The sequence below is a fragment of the Spinacia oleracea genome, chromosome 4, assembly GCF_020520425.1.
Source record: "Spinacia oleracea cultivar Varoflay chromosome 4, BTI_SOV_V1, whole genome shotgun sequence".
In the NCBI taxonomy this organism is placed as follows: domain Eukaryota; kingdom Viridiplantae; phylum Streptophyta; class Magnoliopsida; order Caryophyllales; family Amaranthaceae; genus Spinacia; species Spinacia oleracea.
In genome coordinates this window covers 62,394,326-62,413,858 of record NC_079490.1, presented here as the reverse complement: position 1 = coordinate 62,413,858, position 19,533 = coordinate 62,394,326, and the positions used below count along the sequence as shown (strand labels likewise).

The 19,533-nt window shown below is 37.2% G+C and overlaps 1 long non-coding RNA gene across 5 annotated transcripts; it reads left to right on the top strand.

Annotated features, from left to right (window-relative positions):
• The first annotated feature begins 12,215 nt into the window (after positions 1-12,215).
• On the top strand, positions 12,216-19,165 carry LOC110792787 (uncharacterized). 5 transcript variants are annotated; one of them, XR_002534510.2, is made up of 7 exons: positions 12,229-12,492; positions 14,078-14,151; positions 14,634-14,756; positions 17,589-17,684; positions 17,763-17,882; positions 18,154-18,275; positions 18,788-19,165. It is a non-coding gene; the product is annotated as an uncharacterized lncRNA (long non-coding RNA). The 5 variants fall into 5 exon arrangements; XR_002534508.2 differs by having other exon boundaries at positions 12,229-12,524; XR_008932433.1 differs by having other exon boundaries at positions 12,216-14,151; positions 18,159-18,275.
• The last annotated feature ends 368 nt before the right edge of the window (positions 19,166-19,533 follow it).

Sequence of the window (19,533 nt, the reverse complement as noted above, 5' to 3'; positions counted from 1 at the left end):
TTGGTACCCAATTAAATTATTAATTAATTATGAAAATCAAATTAATTCTAAATTATTCGAATTTCAACAAATTAATCATAATTACAAATTAGGTTGTATAATTAACAAGGCTAGGCATTCAAACTTGTTAAACATATACTGTAGGTCAATCAAAAATTCAAGATTTATCAACAAGAATCGCAAATATTTAATTTAAGATCTTAAATTTACAAACTTTTGCGTTCGAAAAACTAAAACCTCCGAAAAGTCATAGTTAGGCTTCGAATTTGGGAATTCTGGGTTTCGGCGAAAAACATTATTTTTGTCAAAATTTTAGAATTCCTTTTACATGCAGAATTGACACAAAAATCACTCGATTTAGATGAGTAACGAAGAAACTGCCGAAAAACTGCGTACATATAATTAAATAAACGCAATTTGCAATTAATTAACAATTACGAAAATTAATCACCCCTTTTAATTCCTTGCAAATTTGTAATATTTAACCATGTTTATGCAATTTAGATTATGAAAATAATAAGAGGCTCGTGATACCACTGATAGGTTATGATTCATATGACAAAACATAAATCATGCGGAAAAACCATAAAGCCAGGAAAGCATATTATTTACACATAATCATTTAGCATAGTTTAGATGCATACACTTTGTTGCGTGCCCTCCCTAGCTGCGCCCGAACCGAACAAGAACAAGTCTTTAGGACTCCAAGTGTCGTCCCTCCGTAGATAGTCCACAGCACGTCCGGATCCGCCTTAAGCTTGACCAACTAGAATCGCCCTTAAGGTTGCTTAGGAATTTCGGCTAATATGGTGCAAGTGTATGGCTGATTTTTCTTCAAAATCTTACCTTTAGAATACTTCAATTGTATCTATAAATTATGACCCTAGGTACCTATTAATAGAGGTATGCAAAAGGAACTGGAATCCTATTAGGATACGAATTAATTAAACTAGAATCCTAATAGAACTCTTATTTAATTAATTTATCCTTTTAGGATTAGGAATTTAATCATATATCGAAACCTGATAGCTTTAGGATTCGTATAGCACACAAACACACACACGCACGCACAGCAGCCCACGAGGGGCGCCATGCGCGCGCGCGCAGCCCGCGAGCTCGCAGCCCATTGCCACGAGGTCCACACGCTGTCGCAGCCTTGGTGCGCGCTGGGCCTGCCTTGCGGTGGGCCTGGCACAGCCTTGGCTGGTGCGTTGTGGCGCGCTGTCTTGCTGGGCGATGGCCCGGCTTCTTGCTGGGCCTTCGTCTGGCAGGCCTCGTCCGATGCTAATTCGTACGATACGCTTCCGATTAATTTCCCGATTCCGGAATTCATTTCCGATACGAACAATATTTAATATTTCCGATTCCGGAATTAATTTCCGTTTCGAACAAATATTTAATATTTCCGTTTCCGGAATTATTTTCCGATTCCGATAATATTTCCGATTCAGACAATATTTCCGTTTCCGGCAATATTTCCGATTCCGGCAATATTTCCATTTCCATCAATATTTTCCGATACGTACCATGTTTCCGTTTCCGGCAACATCTACGACTTGGATAATATTTATATTTCCGATACGATCCATATTTCCGTTTCCGGCAATATCATCGTTTCCGGAGTATTCATTTCTTGCTTGTGACGATGTCAGCTCCCACTGAAACCAAGATCCGTCGATTCCGAATATCCATAGATGGAGTATTTAATGCCATTAAATACTTGATCCGTTTACGTACTATTTGTGTGACCCTACGGGTTCAGTCAAGAGTAAGCTGTGGATTAATGTCATTAATTCCACTTGAACTGAAGCGGCCTCTAGCTAGGCATTCAGCTCACTTGATCTCACTGAATTATTAACTTGTTAATTAATACTGAACCGCATTTATTAGACTTAATATTATATGCATACTTGGACCAAGGGCATTATTTCCTTCAAATACCTGCTTGGGTACCATCTAGCTGAACCCATACAGAGTTCAACTCATCATATGTACACTTCATATTTGTGGTGGGCGTAGAGATAGAAAATGTATAACATGCACTAGTGTGCGCAACATCCTTACTAGTATCAATCTTAAAGTGTCTAAACACCTTTGTCAACCACATACCATAGGGCAGATTATTTGTCCTGCTTTCTTTATGCGCACTCCGAATATTGTTGATAATCATTCTAGGGAGATTCATCTTCTTTTTCATAAGAATGCAAAACATAATAAAGACATCAAGGTAAGTCAGGGATGACTTTCTACCGGGACGAGGATTGAGGGTTCCATGAATTAGTAGGTGTAGTAGTCGATTTAGCGGTGGCAATTCTTGAATGAGAGGCTTAGTGTCTCTCGTGGAATCATCGGAGTCGTCAAGCAAGGCCTTCACGCAATCTTGGATTTTAAAATCTGTATGTTTACTCCAAGACAGCCCAGGATCATCATAGATCCCCTCATGCGGAATGCCGAGAATTTTTCCCAGCTTCTCGTCATCTAGATAAATTGTGACGCCTCTCACCCATGTACGAAGAAACCTTCCTTTTTACCGAAGGGCTCGATGTGGGTGTAGAACTCTCTCACAAGATCTTCCCACACTGTCCCTTTATACTGTAGGAGGACATCCCATCCTTGGAACGAAAACCACTCATGCACAATTTCCGCATTGCCTTTAGGAAAGACTCAAAGTCAATGTTCTTCCCTGGCCAAACTGGTCGTTCTCCGAATGTCACTTGGAATAGTTTTTGGTAGTCTTCATTCTTGAACCTTATATCAGGTATAAAATCGCTACTGCTACCTTTTTCAAGTCGAGCACATTTTGCAGACTGTTTCTTATTGTTCGAACCCGTAGGGGGCGTTGCTTTGGTAGCAGGCGCTTTCCGCTTGACTGTTATTTTCTTTGGCCTTACCATTTCACCTTCATATTAAACGAGAGTAAATTAGGCCCTCAACAATTGAGTACACATCTCACACTCATACAGAAAATAAACATCATTGTTGGTCATTTCCATTGTTATAAAGATAGCCAGTTTGATTAAAACAACTGATACAAAAATACTTGGAATGCAAATGAAATCAGTATTCATCCAGTTACCAGAGCAACAATTTATCTGATATCTGCCCTATTAAGAATATGTCCAAACTCCATTTATCCTATTCTAACCCACCTCATTGTTGGCCATTTCCAATGTTATAAAGATAGCCAGTTTGATTAACACAACAGATACAAAAATACTTGGACTGCAAAAAAAATCAATATTCATCAAATAGTTACCAGAGCAACAAGAATCAGAGGGAAATTAAACATCACTGTGCAAAATCATGTGAGAATGAACATGAGATTTATTTACTCTACGGGATATTAATCCGTCATAAATATACGGCTCGTAAATATACACAATACAAAACAACTACACCCTTAACCCCCTAAACCCTAAACCTTAAACCCTAAGTTGTAGACCTTCAATCCTTAAATTACAAATTTTATGATACTTTGGTTTAATTGACGCGAAATTCAAGTGTTATACCAACAGAAAACGAGAAGCGAATTACCTGATAAGCCTGAATTGTAGTCGCCGATAATATTTTCGCGAAATCAAGACCGGGGTACCTGAAATTATAAACGGAAGACTATTTTGCAGAGAAAGAAAAGAAGAAAGATTAAAAAATGGAAAGAAGAGCAAGAACTACCGTAAGGTTGAGCAATTACCTGAAAGATGAATGCAGAGGTTTTTAAGAGAGAGGTTTTTTTGAGAGAGAAAGAAGTTGAGAAGTTATGCGAGGAGAGAGAAAATGATTAGGGTATAAGTTCAAAATTTTGGGGATATTTTTCGTCTAACCCGGGAAAACAAAAATAAAAAAAGGACTTTTAATTTTGAACCACGGGCCGAAAATTTAGGTTTCTTTTACCTTAAAAGTCCTAATAATATTCCACTTTATCACAGTACTTACTGACTTTCTTATTGGCCACTACCAACACTACAACGATAGACAAACAATATTGAAAATTAATTAAATTTACTATCTCATATACTAAAGTGTAGATGATCCTTTTTATCTTAATTAAATATTAAGTATATCTTCTTCAAATTTTATAACTTTACTATTAATATGAATGCTAATGACTTATCCTCGTGACCACTTTATGCAGATGTAAACCACTTATCGACTTGACTATGCTATGCTACACTTTATATTTTTGTGGTTGAAATATAATGTGATTAAAAAATCAATAACTTAATAAGAGTTTGAGTTAATTTTGGTTATTTTTGGCAACAAAACATGGTTAAAGTTATCCTAGCCCAAAATCTAGTTTATTATTTACTTATGTCGTGAACCCAATATCGTTGAACCAAAAGGAAATTCTAATGTTGAACCAAATGGGAATTGTAATGTTGAACCAAATTGAAATTCTAATGTATTTAGGCATTACAATTAAGAGTAAAAGTTACATAGTTACCATGCAACGCAATGAGTGCACCAGGTATTCATTGCAATAGAATTACTACAAGAAAAACGTTTTTTGGCAACGACTCTTTGGCAACAACAAACAATTTCGTAGCGAAAAATAGGGATTAGCAACGAAATTTTTTAATTGTTACTAAATTCTGTTGCTATTAAATGATTTTCATTTGCCCTCCAAAAATTTCAGAGCGCGCGGTTTGCGAAAATAAAAAGTTATTTTTGGCCACAAAGGGGTCGTTGTGATAAATATTTTAATTTATGGCAACAAACATTTGTCGTTACCTTAATGAAAATATTATTGCCTACAAAATTTATTGTTTTTTTTTTTTAAAAAGGTAAGAAAAAGGAACTTAGGTACCCCTTCGCACAAGGGTGTAGCCTAAGTAGTCACTCTGTACAATTTCGTCTAACTTGGGGCTGGAGTTCGGGGAAATACACATAGGATTACAAATAAGATGACCTACATTAGCAATCCAATCTTCTGCTCTGTTTACTTCTCTATATATGTGACTGATGTGAGCTGAGTCAAACAGCTGAAGGAGAATCTTGCTGTCATGAATAATGTTTTGCAGTTTCCAAGGGGGCTTCCAAGTACCTTTTAAAGAGTTAATCACTAGTAGATTATCTCCTTCGATGTGAATATCCTTTATACCTAGCCTTATTGCTTCTTGGATTCCTTTGTGAAGGGCCAGGGCTTCGGCCATATAGACTTGAGAGTTGCCGAAGTTGAAAGCCTTAGCCTCGATAGCAGTCCCGGTGCTGTTTCTGATAATGATTCCTCCTGCTGCTGACGAAGATTTGCGAGAACCATCGAAATTTAGTTTGAAGGCGCCTGTGGGGGGTGGGAACCACCTCACAAGGATGGTGGTAGAAGTGGATGATTGGTTAGGAGAAGATGAATGAGTGGTGAAATGGGTACCTCTAAGTTGATGAGAGTCAATAAGGAGTCTGAGTTCCCATTCTTTAAAGGTATTGAGGGCTCTGAAGAAACAGCGGCAAGTAGAGACCTTCGTGTTGGAGAAAACTAAGGCATTACGTTCCTTCCAAATAATCCAGCATAGGTTAATGAATTTACGAAGAGCAACCTGGTTTCGTCTGAGGTAGTCTAGGGTTTTGAAAAAATCGGTCATAGGGAAGGTGAATTCTAGCCAGTTTTTAGTGAGTCTGTGAGTCCAAACATTTTTTGAGTGTTCACAATGGAGGAATAGGTGATCTAAGTTTTCGCTAGCTTGATTACATCTTGGGCAGCAATTTGTAGGAATGATTTTCCTATGGAAAAGCGTTTCTTTGGTTGGGAGGCTTTTATGACAAATTTGCCAAAGGAAAAATTTCAGTTTCGGAGCTATATTAAGCTTCCAGATCCATCTAAACTTCCATTTGTCGTCAGTTTTGGGGAGGTCGTGAGCAAGCCAGGTTGCAAATTTAACTGAAAAGTCCCCAGAATTTGTGCAGCCCCAGATGGGAATGTCCTGTAGGTTGTTGACAGGAATAGGAATTCCTCTAATCAATTGGACCGCATCAGGAGGAAGAACTGAATATAACTTTGCAATATCCCAGTTTTTAGTCTCGTCAATGAAAAAGCTTACCGTCTTACTATTGTCAATAAGATTCGTAGATATACCCGGAAACTCAGCCAAGGCGTATTGACCAATCCAATTGTCTTTCCAAAAATTAATGGTGTTTCCATTCCCTAATTTCCACCTTATACCTTTTCTAAGAATTTCTCTTTGGTTCAGAATACTGGACCAGATAGGCGAGTCTCTAGATTTCTTTTTTGCTGAGAAAAAATTGTTATTTTGGAGATATTTCTTACGCATAATTTTAGCCCACATATTATCTTCGTCTGTTAGGACTTTCCAACCAAGTTTAGCTATGAAGGCTCTATTTAGCGGATAAGTTCTTCGTAGGCCGAGACCCCCTTGCTCCTTGGGTTGACAGACCTTTTTCCAGGTGATTAGAGGGAGTGCATTCCCTGTTCTGTTATGGTTCCAAAAGAATTGACGGTGAAAAACATCCATTTGATGACATAGCTTTTGCGGAATCAGGAAGGAGGAGCAGATGTAGGCTGGAAGCGACTCGAGGTTACTCTGAATGAGAGTCATTCTTCCTGCTTTAGACAGAAAATTGGCCTGCCATGAGTTGATGCGGTTTTCATTTTTTTGCAGAATGCGTTGATAGTCTGCTCTGGTGGGGGTGAATCCCGAGAAGTGGGCGCCCAGGTATCTACCCAGTGACATGGATTTTGTCATGTTGAAAATGCTAGCAAGAGAGTCTCTCTTTGAATGAGTGATATTCTTTGAGAAAATAATAGCCGATTTATGGAAGTTGACGAGTTGTCCCGAGAGTTGACAGAAATCAGTAATGATTTTTAGAAGGTTATGGCAAGCAGAGTTTGTGGCTTTACAAAGGAGTAGACTGTCGTCTGCGAACATAAGACATGGAATTTTAGCGGTCTGCGGAGCAATTTTAAACCCCAGTCCCTGGCTGGGCCTCACACTAGCATTGTTAAGCATAATTATAAAGACTTCCATACAGATGATGAAGAGATACATCGAAAGAGGGTCGCCTTGTCTTAAGCCCCTAGATGGGGTAAAAAACTTGGTCGTCTCGTTATTAACTTTAAGGGAGTAAGATACTGTTGTGACCGTTGCTTTAACCCAGTTGATCCAGGTTGCCGGGAATCCCAATTTGTCTAGAACTGCCCATAGGAAGTCCCATTCTATCCTATCGTAGGCTTTTTCCATATCTAGCTTAAGCGCACACCAGCCAGTTTTCGATTTTGATTTTTTAAAAACATTCAGAATTTCTTGCACCAGCAGGAGGTTATCGTGAATTGATCTACCAGGGGTGAAGGCATTTTGAAAGGGGCTAATGTTTTTCTTAAGAAAAGGGCTTAGTCTAGTGACTAGGAGTTTAGAGATAGCCTTATAGATCGTACTACAAAGACTGATTGGCCTAAAGTGGTTGGGATTCTCAGGATTGTCATTTTTAGGGATAAGGGCTATCAGTGTGTGATTAAGAAACGGCGGTAGATGACCATGAGAGAAAAAACTCTTGATCGCTAAAGAGATCTCTGGCCCAATAGTTTTCCAGTAAGTTTGGAAGAATTTCGGACCAAACCCGTCTGATCCTGGAGCCTTAAGTGGATTCATACTGAAGAAACTCTCCTTGATTTCATCATCAGAGAAGGGGGCAACTAGATTTTCACTCTCTGCACTAGTAACTAATTGTGGCAGAAAATCCAGATTAAAAGTCCTACCATTTTGGACGGAGGACTTAAACCTGTTTTTAAAAGATTCGTAAAGAATTTTTTGAACATTTTCCTGACCTTCTTCCCGTGCATTGTCCTCATTTTTGAGTCTGTAGATATGATTTCTAGCCGCTCTATGCTTCATAATCTGATGGAAAAATCTGGTGTTCCTGTCGCCTTGGTTAAGCCAGATTTTCTTTGCTGCGCTTTTCCAGGCATACTGTCTATGAATAAGAATTCTTTCTCGTTGCTTTAGCATTCTGAAAAGGTGATTTTTCCATATAGGGTTGAAAGGTTGTGAAATCAGTTTATCTTCCAATTCTTGGATTTTCTCTGCGTTTGCTTTAAGTTGCATGGTTTTATTGGAAAATCTTTCCTTGGCCCATAATTTTAGGTCATCTTTAATATTGGAGAGTTTGGTTCTTATTCTAAAGAATCTCGAACCTTGAATATTTGAGTTCCACTTTTGTTTAACAATTTTAGTTGGTTCTTCATACAGAGTCCACGAGTTCTGGAATATGAAGATTCTGTTAGACGGTGACGCCTCTGAGTTTGTGTCGAAGAACATGGGGGCGTGGTCTGAGCTCGTGAAGGTACCATACTTTATAAAAGCATTCGGAAATTTGTGGGCGAAGCTAGTGCTAGCAATGGCTCGATCTAGTCGTTGATATAATCCTGGGTGGGATTGGGATTTCCAGGAGAAAGACTGTTGCAGACAAGCGATGTCTGTAGCATTGATCCTATTGATAAATCTGGGAAGTCTTTGACATTGGTTTTGAGTGACAGGGTTACCCCCGAGCTTGTCTGAAGGTTGTAAAAGTTCGTTGAAATCGCCGACTAGAATCCAAGGGGTGTGGATATTTTCGTAAAAAGTAGACATTGACTCCCAGAAAGGGTCTTTGTCTGGGTTTTGAGCGGGGAAGTATGCCCCTGATACTAGAATCTGGTCGTTAGTTGGTTTATATAATACGTTAAGGTGAGCACACCGATCCACAAGCGTGTAGTTTTGAACCAGAATTGAGTCGTTATTCCAGCAGACCCAAAGTCCACCACTATGCCCCATAGGGTTGATAATTATATGCTTTTGGAAACGAAAACCTCTGATTACATTTCTACTAGTGGAATTAGTCGTCATAGTTTCCAGAATGAATAAAATGTCTGGTTTAAAGGTGGTGATGTAGTGGTTGATATCACCAATTGCTTGGAGTTTTTTACCTCCTTGAATATTCCATGTGAGAATTTTCATAATTATGAATTAGCACAAATAAGAGGCCTTTAGCCCATATGTTTCAAAGCGGAACAAAGTCCGGTTCCAGTTAGCCCAAGCAATGGAGGCTAAGATCAAACGAATTAAAGCAACAACTTTGTACTGAAAAGGAAAGCTTATTACATAAACAAAGTTTAGAGGAACATCATTGACATTCCAGGAGAAGAAGCAAAAAATGTTCGAAACTCAGGAGTGGAAACGCCATACTTGTGCATTGAAGGTATGAGTAAAATACCAACTGAGAAGACAAAAAACAGAATTGAAAGTTAGCCAGAAGTTACTAAACAACATTTGAAAAGTTGACCAAGACACCAAGAAAAGGAACCAAATTGACATGTGGAGGTGATGGTTATTTAGATCAAAAAGGTCCTCAGGTAGGAAACATGCAATGTTTCTTACTACATCATAGGAGATGAACCAATGGCTATCTTTAGACTCAACCAAAAGGCACCAAGCAAAGAGCTTCCTGAAACTTAGGTTCCTCCATTTGAAAGGGAACCAAGAGGTGGTCCAAAGTCTAACCTTGATTCTGATCAAGGCAAAAGAACTGTTCCACAGTTTAAAGTCCAAGATAACATGAAGCCAAGGCAAACAACGAAATAAAGATAGCCAACTCAGATCAAAAGCCATTAAAGTCAAAATATCATTAATATTACAATTAGGCACAATGCAAGATTGCTGAAGCTGATTAACTACAGTAGTAGTATGCCTAGCTAAGAAGCTACCTACAGGTTTACAAAAGCAGAAAAAAAAGAACCTGTAGGAGAAAATAAACCAGCAGAACAAGCTAAGCATATCCCTACTAAACCCTAAAGGCATAACTACCAGTAAAAACTGGTCAAAAAGATGTGTTGAGATATTTAACATCCAAAAAGAAGTAGAAGGAGACACACAAGTCAACCAGCAGAAGGAGAAGGAGAGAGATCACCATCACCTCTCTTCCTTCTCTTAGAGTTCTCAGTTTCCATGGGAGGAGCGCAGTCAGAAAAAATCGGGCCATTCTCATCAAAACCATCACCATCACAAATCTCCAAGTCCATATCAAGCTCATCATCCCCCTGAACATCCTTGACACCAAGTGGAGCAAGCTCCAGTGGGTCAAAATCCGGCAGAATATCCTCATAGGGTTGAACTGCAGGAGGATTGAGAGTAATGGTGTCTCCAGTAGACACTTGGAAATCCTGTAGACCCTGAAAGCTGTTGGCAAGGGGAATGACAGGCAAACCAGCACCCAAACCATGAGAAGGGGAGTGTAAAGGTCTAGTCTGGACAGGAGGAGGATGATGATAAGGCTTGGCATGGGACTTCCTTGTATTACTCCTGGGTTTGGCTCTTCTTCTTGGCACCACAGCCAGCCAGTCAGAAGGAATGGCTTGCCCTCCACTATCCCCAGGCATCCCCATGGACAGTTTAGCCTCGTCCAGTTGAGCCACAACCAGCTCAAGACAGGGAGGAGGCCTCTTAGGACAAGCATTCAGAAAGTGGTTTGGATCACCACAGAGAGGGCAAACCTCCCAAACACCTTCATAAGACAGAAAGTACTCCTGGATATCATAACCAAAGTTAAGAGTGATAGACCTAGGCACAGGCTTGGTTATATTAAGGTTGAGACAAACTCTAGCAAACTGTCCCTTTTCAGTGTTTTCAGAAGTGAATTTGTCAAGTTTGATGGGTTGACCTACACAACTGGCAATCTGGTTTAGGTAGTGCCAAGTCCAGTACTCAGTAGGGAGAAAGGGGATTTTCACCCATTGATCCACATGGGTAATGGAGCTAAACTGAGCTTTGAAGGAGGCTCTCCACGGCAAGAGAACAAAATTAAGACCCTGCACAAACCAAGGTCTACCCTCCCAAACCTCATCCTTGTCAAGGGGGTTAGAAAATTTGATGAGAAACCAACCATTCCCAATGAACCTAAGAGAAACCTCACCCCTCAAAAAAGACCAGTCTTTCTTCATCCTAGCTATAACAGCAGCTTGTGGCACAAATTCCCCCCATACTTTCCCAAACAGACAGGATGCTTCCATAAGCTTGACTTGCTCATTGTCAAGTTTAGGGGCATCTAAGGTGATGGTGGCACTATTCGAACCAGGAACCTGTGGTGCATTACTGTGTGAACTGTCCTTAGGTGGGGGATTGGAATCATGATTAAGACTGCTACCTCCCAAGAGAAAGGAGCTATGGGTGGGGTGGCTGAAGAAGCTGGAAGAACCTGGATCACTAGGTAAGCTGGTAGGTTGAGATTCATTGGAAACTGGAGAAGGGTTCTTCTTAAGAAGTGAGGCATAGCTAGGCACTACAGGGTTGTTAGACATTAAAACCCAAAGACTAGGACTGAAACTGGGAATTTTCACTAAAATTGGGAAGTTTAACCTTGCAAACACACAGGAAGAAAAGACAGAGCTAATTTGATGAAGACTGAAAAACGTGGAGAAGGTGCTACTACTGAAGAAAAAAGACCAGTATTTATAGGCTTGAGTTAAAGACTTAAGAATACTAATGGTTGCAAGAAAAAACCACATAAGATTGAAAACAACCACAGAAGGATCTAGAAAGCCAGAAAAAAATTGCAACAACTGAGTAATCATCACACAGCTAAAACCGAAACACAACCCAACAAAATGCAAGCATTGAAAAAACGCGAACCCAAGTAATAAATGACAGAATTGGAGTGAAAAGGCAAAGAAGAGTATAGAGAAGGACTTCCCTGCGACATTTTTTGGAAATAGAAGAAATCTTATTGCTCCTGCAAATGGATAAGCACCTCCATTGGCCCAAACAGGACGGTAAAAATGCATTAGTGGAGTAAAACCTTTAATTAACCCCATTAAACCATCATTATTGTTGAAAAACCCAAGATCTAGTGACTCAGCATCGATCTCCACCTTTGGATCAATCTTGCCTTGCTGATGAAGGCAATCTGAAGGACGGAAAAGAGGAAGATCACCTCGATACAAACGAGGCACCAATCTGCTGCCAAGGAAGCCATAATTACCCCTATTAAGGCTTAGTCTAGAGATTTTTTGGGGAATCTCTTTCCGGTAAGAGGACAAGAAGGAAGACGAAGAGTTTTGCAAGGCAAAACTTAGATCTGTGAACAAATTGAGCTTGTGAAGGGGGCTAGACCAACTTAGGATTTTCACTCTCTCTCTCTCTAGAAAACTTAGGCCTCTCATATTTCTTTTTTTTTCTCTACAAAATTTATTGTTGCCAGTGGTAAAACCCAAATTGTATTTTTATTTCCCCTAAATTAAAGAATACGGTGTACTACTTTAAAAAAAAAAAGAACATTAGCAAAATCTCAGGTTTTCACTTTTGCACTCATCTCTCGCCTCTCAAGCTTCCCTCAAACGCCATTCTAGGTTCTTCAATGAGAGTGAGTAATCTCCGGCGATTGAAGGTCCTGCCGCTATAAATTAAATAGGTTTTGTCAGGGCTCAACTTCAATTAAGGTTTCAGCAATCTCCGGTTATTGAAATCATACCAAAGCTAAAAAAAATTGAAGCTTTGCCCAATTTCAAAATTGAAGGTCGAATTCCTGCGGCTTCTTGATCAATACAAGTAATAATTTTCGTGTTTGTTTCCGTTTTCACTGAAGAATTTTCATTAATCTCTACAATTCTACCACTATGGTTTTTCATTAGGGGTTCTTTGTTAGGTTTTTTAGTCGAATATAATTTCCTTGATTTTGAGTTTGTCAGGAAAATTCTTTGTAGAATTTGCTTGAATTCGGGTCTTTATGAATTTGCTTGAGTTTGGGTAATTGGGGATTTTTATGGCTTGAATATGAATTTGCTTGAGTTTGGGTAATTGGGTATGTTTATAGTGTTGCTGCTGGGTTGTTAGGGTTCTTCTTAGTCAAATCTTGAACAAGTTTGCTCACTCAATTTGGGTTTTCTGTTAAGCCTTTTACTCGCCAGGAAAACACTATCATTCAGACTTGTGTTGTTGCTTATTATGGCCTTTCCTTCAGTGGTTAAGTTCTTCCCTTTACACTTTTTCTATTCTTGTAGTTTTTTATTATTTGATTTTATATTTAGTTTTATTAGTTAGTTTTTTGGTTAATTTAGTTGTTGCTACTTTTGTTCTTGATTTGATTTTGAGCACTAATGTTGATGGGGCGAGTTAGTTAACTACTTTTGTTTGCATTATTGGGTTATATGGTGATGGTGTTGATGATGATGGGTTAGTTGCCAACAATTACGAACTTTGATGTTGAATTTAGATTGACAGGCAGATTGATTACGTACTATAACCCATGTTGTTCAATGTACGACTATTAACACTAGGGCTAAAAATGGGGTTATTGTAAATCTACGTGAAATCCAGCTGAATGGTAGGTAGAGAAATAAACAGCTGAATGGTAGTCTAGTAGACCCAAAGACGAGTCCCTCCACCAATTTCCCATTTCTCAAGTAGCGAAGGGAAACATTGAAATTTGTTTTTGTTTGTGGGCTAGGAGTAAGGTGTAGGATTTTGTAGGGGGCACCAGGGTAGGGCAAGGGCTTGGTTGAGGTTTTTGTAGGGGGGAGGGCAAGGGATTGGTTAAGTGTCTATCATTTCTTTTTTTCTGCTTTTGAGGCTGTAGACATTGAAGACGTATTTTTGTAATCCTCATGTTCGATGTTAGAAAACCAGTTGTCCAGATTATTCTCGTCATAAGTGCTGCTGCTTTTCCCAGTAGTATCAGGCATGTTTACAACTAACGTTGTCAGCTCTCTAATTTTCTTGAATTATGAAGGTGCGTCATCTGCATTGCTTACACCATCATTTTACAAAACTGCTTCTTTTTCTTGTTTTCCTCATTTGTTTCCTGTTCACACCGGCTTGGAAAATGAGGTTCTGAAACCATCATTTGACCAACAACATTGTACCCAAATCTAGATGGTTTAAACCTTTGATTTTTCCGGCCACCACTCCTCTTTTAGATTCTATTAACATAATAGAAAGTCTATAACCATCTGACAGCATCCTTTTCTAGTGTGCTTAAAGTTGTAGCAGTAGATGCAAATATCTCATTTTTAATTTCAACCACAAAAACATAGGTAACCCACTCTTAACTGAAAGATGCAAAAGTGCTTTAACTGCTGATGCCTCGTGTTTTTCATTCTCAGCCACTTCTGTAGGGCAAGGGCATGGTGGAGAGGAAAGTTTGGAAGTGACTTATTTCAGAGATACACTTTTGTTAGTAAGTTGGAAAATGATTTAGAAATTTTAAGTTAATGTTTTTTATCCTTGTTGTAATTAAGGATTTAAGAAAACTGTAGAAAGTTTTATTGGCCAATAACCTAGAGACTGAACTATAGAACAACAGTACTTTGAGTCGTTACTGACAAACTATTCAGGGCTGAGCTTCTGGGGACTTGAACCAATTCTGTAGAGTTTGTTTTTTGACTCTGTACATTAGGCAATGTCATCAGAAATAATTGTGTGAGTGAGTCTGTAAATATGCTGAATATTAAGCTGGGGAACTGACAGCATCTTGTTGATGGTAGTTCAATTTTATTTTTTTCGTTTGCTTCACTAGTTTAATTTGTCTAATGGTGAAAAATATTGTTGCTAAAAACAGTGAGAAGGGAATTTATATATTCCGTATATAGAGTTTTAAAACCAAGAAACTTAAGTGGTAGCCCAAAACATGATCTTGCTAAAGGGATCTTTCTGATACAGGTGCTGCTAAATAGAAAAAAGGTGAGGAAGAAGATGGAAGCGAGCACCTCGCAACGCTTGAACCAGTGGCAGTTAGAGAAGAATAACAAGAAGGGGTGAGCGTCGTTGTTTAGCGCAAGAGTGGTAAAATATTTTATAGAGTATTTTCTATTTCATTTATTTTAGTTTTTGATTGGTCTTCTTAGTTTCTCTGTTTTGCTGTATACTTTACAGGGTATTTGCTATTTCATAAAAGTCGAACCTTTAATTAGTAAAAATATATACGTTAATGATTTGACAATCTGATTTGTGATGATTTATAGCCCTAGCAATTGACAACTTAGGTTTGGAGTTGGTTTAGATAATTTTTAGTGTCATTGCAAAATTTGACTTTCATTGTTAATATTATGCTATTTCGTTCTTCCGTTGCTAAATCTTTCGTTCTTCCCTAGACATCTATTACGTGGGATTTAATCCTATACTGTGAAATATAAATCAAAGCATAGTCTTTCTAGCTAATTGATTAACGTCATATATAATACAAGATATTCTATTCTAACTCAACTATAATATGATAACTCTACATGTATTATGATACTATTAGTATTAGTAGTATTGGGATTTCAACTTCAATTCTTGCAAATGCGTTGATACACACTACTACAAAAATAGGCTAAGAAACCACATCTATGACACCACTTAAGTCAGTTTTTAGGTTTCTTAGATGAATAAACCATTTATTTAAGATGTATAGTGTCTTAAGAAAACAATAAGACACCACACATTATATACATTTGGTTTCTTAAATATAATGGATAAGGTGGAAAGACAAACATACCAGAGTTCATAAAATATGGTCTCTTACCAATTACCATTGATTAGATAATACATAATTGTACCAATAAAAAACTAATCGTGTTTTTTTTTAATAAAAAAAAGTGAAATTCTTAACTTTTGTCCCAATTCCTAAACTATCAAAATATACTACATATTTTCTTCCCAGTGAAAATGATGATCCGTGTGATATAAAACCAACCAATAATCATCAGCCACCTCTTCACCTTTCTCTCCTAAATAATAGCCACCTACTCCTTGACTCCTTGTTACTAGTTCCACAAAAAATAATCAATCCTTCTATCTATTTTATATCCTCAACCCAACACAAATTTCTGGCCATTTGCATTATTAAAGAACCACAATGGGTGTTGTCAAAACAAATAAACAACCACCATGTGAGGCACCGTCAAGGATCCATGTGCACTGCTCATCGTAGCCCTTGTTACCGCCTCCATAAAACCACCTAGATCACCACCGTTTCCTCTCTATTGAAAAGTCCAATTTCTATCATCAATTACTTGAATTATAGGAAAGCAAACCCAAATTTTCACTTGATTTTATCTCTCCTCTTGTTCATGGCTGCTTCCACCTTCGTCGGCATTTGTGTTTATATCTTGGGAAATATCATTGATGCGGGTAGATGTTATTGTTGGTTTATTTTGCCTTCATCTTTTACCTTTGATTCGCTCTCTTCCCTACACCGCTATACAGGAAACGACACCCTGTCCAGCGTATCGTTTACGAGTTCATAAATTGAAACTTGGGGATAATATCTGGAGTATATATGTATTTAGTTTGTCAAATTAGGATTTTTTTTCCTTCTTATGAAGAGTTACTCGAATTAGGATTTCTAGTTAATTAGTTTTATTCATTTTGGTTACTTGATTAAGGTTTACTCTGATCTAATTACATTTGTATTGATTTACTTTGTATTGTCGTACAAAATTTATTATTTCAGATATGTTTAATTGTTTGTTCTATAAATTTTGGTTTAATTTCACTGTGTATACATCATTCTTTTTTTTTTTAAGTTGGATATGAGTTCAGTATTTTAATGGTGGTGGTGGCGCGTGGGTAAAGCGTTGGGGGATGTTACAAGGAAGGTTGGTTACAAAAATATAAATAGCTGTGAAAATAACTTTTTTTTTTATTAAGATAAATAGTTCAAAGATACCATATTTCTTAAGATTATGGTATCTTTTCTTTTATCAAAGAAACGCCCTTTGTTAAAAAAGAAGGTCTCTTTGCCTTCTTAATATGTGAATAAAAATTCATTATGGAAACCAAATATGATAGAATTATGTTTCCTTTGTTCAATCTAACTAACCACACGTAAATCATGGTTTCTTACGATAAGAGACCATTGAGATATAAACCATACCTTTTATGGTTTCTTTTGCCCATTTGGTATGGTTTCTTAGCCCATTTTTGTAGTAGTGACAATTGAAGATCTCATTTGTACCACCTTTTCAAATAATTATTGCGTAATTGTTGATTTAATTAAATTAGTTTCAAGCAATGAGGCCATATATGATGACTATGTGTTCTTCTCTGACTTCTCTCTTCAAGAGCAGTGCGCTTATTAAGCAGTTGTGTTGCTAGATCGAAATAACATGTAAACAACCATATATTAAGAGATTCCATCAAGCTTTTTAAGTTATTTAGTTAGTGTTCATGTCCTTTGTAGTTTAAATGATTGTATTTTTTTATTCCATGACCAGTTTGTGCAGTTCCTGTAGTAAATTTCCATGACCACATTTTTGTACATGCCTTTTCAAGTTGTTGATCGACTTTGTGTATGTTCTTGTTCTAACTACTTAAAGTTGGCTAAACTCATTACTGCTGGTCGGTTGGTCATTTTAATGGGTCAGCTACTGCAATGTGTCAACCACTGGCTACTAGTATTAGGTTTCTACTTTCATTAGTTGTTGATTTGTTGTAGATATTGGAGAATTATATATATATATATATATATATATATATATATATATATATATATATATATATATATATATATTATTGTTATTGTTATTTCTATTATGACGATAAGTTCAAGGTAAACCCTCTCTTATATCTTGCCTGGGTTGATAAGTTTCTAGTTTTAAATGTATATCAATTAATTTTAGTCATAAAATGCAGAAAAGAAGTGCACAAAACAGTAAGAATTGAAGATCCGAGAACTGGATCAAACACACCACAGGGAACTTATCTTTTCCCAAGTCTGAGTATATATTGGTAAGGTTACATACTGAGCTAATGTATTAGTTTTTTTTTTATGAAAAATATGATTCTAATATAATGTGATGAATTTAGACCGAGAAGAATGGTGGGGTGACGCCTCCCGCTGATGTAATATGGCTTGCTCAACACACAACACCAGATGGTGAAGGAGTTTTGCGGTGGGTTAATGATGGTCGCTCTAAGGATGTACATGTGAGTATTATAATAGAACAAAAGCAAGCGCCTTCCTCTTTTATTCTGCTTTTGTTTGATGGGGTTGTTTTGCTGCCACTTATCTTCTTTGTACTGGTGTTTGTTCCTGTTCATCTCTTCTATCTGTTGGGATATTGTTGTTGGTCTATTCAATTTTGTGTTGTTCTCTTATTTTTGAAGGCAAGAATATGAATTTCAGGGAGATTGCTTGAAGAGTCTCACTTTGACTTAAGTTGACTCTAGTTGACTTTTAGAGTTTGTTTTCTCGTAGAGCAGATAACTTAGCGAGCTAGAGGCAAATAAGAAAGACATGGATGCCTATAAAGAAGAGCAAAAACGCACTAAGGAATATATGGAGAGGTGATTCATGCAAATGTTAAGCAACATGAACAGGTATATACTTAATGAAAGTGTTGAAAGACCATTTTCTATAATTTTGACACCTACCAGAAAGTAGAATAAATAAGTGAAGTTTGTCTTAGGGAATCAGGGTTATATATAAAACATTGGCTATTTCAGCAATATGATCAAGTCATGGAGTGAATCTTACCCAAATAATGCGGTTAAGGGACTTAAGATTGTCTGAAGTACTTTTATTAGTTAAGAATATAGTTATCAAACTTCTTCATCTGATCAGTTGGGTTTAGATATGGTCTTATGGACATTGTTTCTTAATAAGGACACTCTTGAACTTTCAAGGGCAATCCAATTCATCTCATATTGCTGCTTGTATTCTATAAGTATATTCTTCTACTTAGCTACCCTGTGGAATTTACTTACTGTATAGTAGAGCTAAGTTGATCCTTGGCAAAATATGTTGATTTATTTTATCTCTATCTTAATTTGTATACAATAGCTATTTATTTTGATTGTTGATTCATTATAGCATCTTTTATTTAATTCAGGAATCACGAATGATGGAATGGATAATGAGGACTACAAGTTGCATATCTTTTATTTAATTCAGGAACCACTTTTTGTCAAACAAGAGGACCTACTGGAATAGTATTGGCTAATTTTGGAAATCTTAAATATGCATATATTTTGCGGAAAGTCATGTTTATTTTAATAAATATGATCATAGTTTTATGGAATTTCGGTGGATTTTTGTAAGTAACATACATTAAACTGGTGTATGCAGGGCTATTATTTGGCTACTTTTTAATTAAGTTTGTATTGTGACTTTGAATTTAAAATTGTGAACAGATTACACATTGTGTATGATTTTGCAATGCTACAGGGCTACAAGCAACTAAAAATATTGATGTGGTATTGTAGAATGATTTTGATGATTTTTTTGCGATAAAGATCTTTCGTGACAAATATTTTCGTGGCTAAAGGATGATCATTCGTAACGAACGTTATCGTGGCTGAAAATATTCTTTCGGAACAACAATTTTGTTGCAAATAATAAGTTCTGTATTTGATAATAAATACAGAATATATAGTTTTGGCAACGAAAACGTTGTTGCGAAAAAGTTGGTTTGGCAACAAAATGTTTTGTGGCCAAAAAAGCAATATTTCGCAACAATTCCACTCGTTACAAAAGATAATTTATATTCTCCACTCAAATTTGGAACTTTGGCAACAAGTTATATTCAGCTACAAAATTGTCGTTGCTAAAATGTCATTTTTCGCAACAAAATATTGT